We start from the raw sequence: 894 nt of genomic DNA on the forward strand, positions 1-894 counted from the left end.
TATGTGGAAACTGGAAAAATGCAACTTTTCGATAGGCTCTGACTCCGTCTCCATGGAATAAGGAGAAAATGCCCCTTTTTGAAAAAACTCTGACTCTGTCTCCACGGAAACAGGAGGAAACGCAACTTTTGGAGAACGCTTTATCTCCGGAGACTGAAGAAAATGAGACTTTTCTGAAATGCTGCTACTGCACATGTGCACCACAGACAAAGTGACATGCACATGTTCAGTAGACCATCAAAATAATGTTTCCTCCAGTCTTTACTCTTCCCACCGATCTTTATTTTCCACAATAGCCCCAATGACTTTCCAGGTCCTCCTGGACTTGCTGGTTTTATTTTGACAGTCACCATAACAACAATCCAACTTGGTCGTCTGTCCACTAGAATGTCTGTGAACTAACAGTGTTAATGTTTATAGCACATTGTTCTCTGCACATATAGTGTGGTTCATTCCAAAAACAAACTATAGCACCCACTAGTGGCCCAACATGAAAAATACATCATTTTCAACATTTCTCCCTTTTCCGTGTGAACGAGCACTGTTTCCAACATGTCATGTACGTGCAAAATTTTTCTGAAACGAAAACCGAAAAACAAAGTGTTTTCTTTTTAAATGTCATGCAAAACGGGGCCTGAGAAAATGAGCAAGAATTAGGATTTCAGCAGCGAGTGTGTCAAGATCCACACTGTGACGTCTGTGTCAGAGAACCTGCAAAAGCTGCAGCTCCTCGTGGAAGTTTGTGCTCTGCAGTGGTCAGTCTGCTCCCAAGAAGGCAACGTGGTGAACCACAGAGGTCACTGATGGTGTTGGGAAGCGACTGGAGTTCAAACTCCTGCACATGTTAACACTGGGTCTGATCTGTCATCACTTAACACACCACCGCTCAGTTCT

The sequence above is a fragment of the Blennius ocellaris genome (assembly GCF_963422515.1).
Source record: "Blennius ocellaris genome assembly, chromosome: 18".
Taxonomy (NCBI): domain Eukaryota; kingdom Metazoa; phylum Chordata; class Actinopteri; order Blenniiformes; family Blenniidae; genus Blennius; species Blennius ocellaris.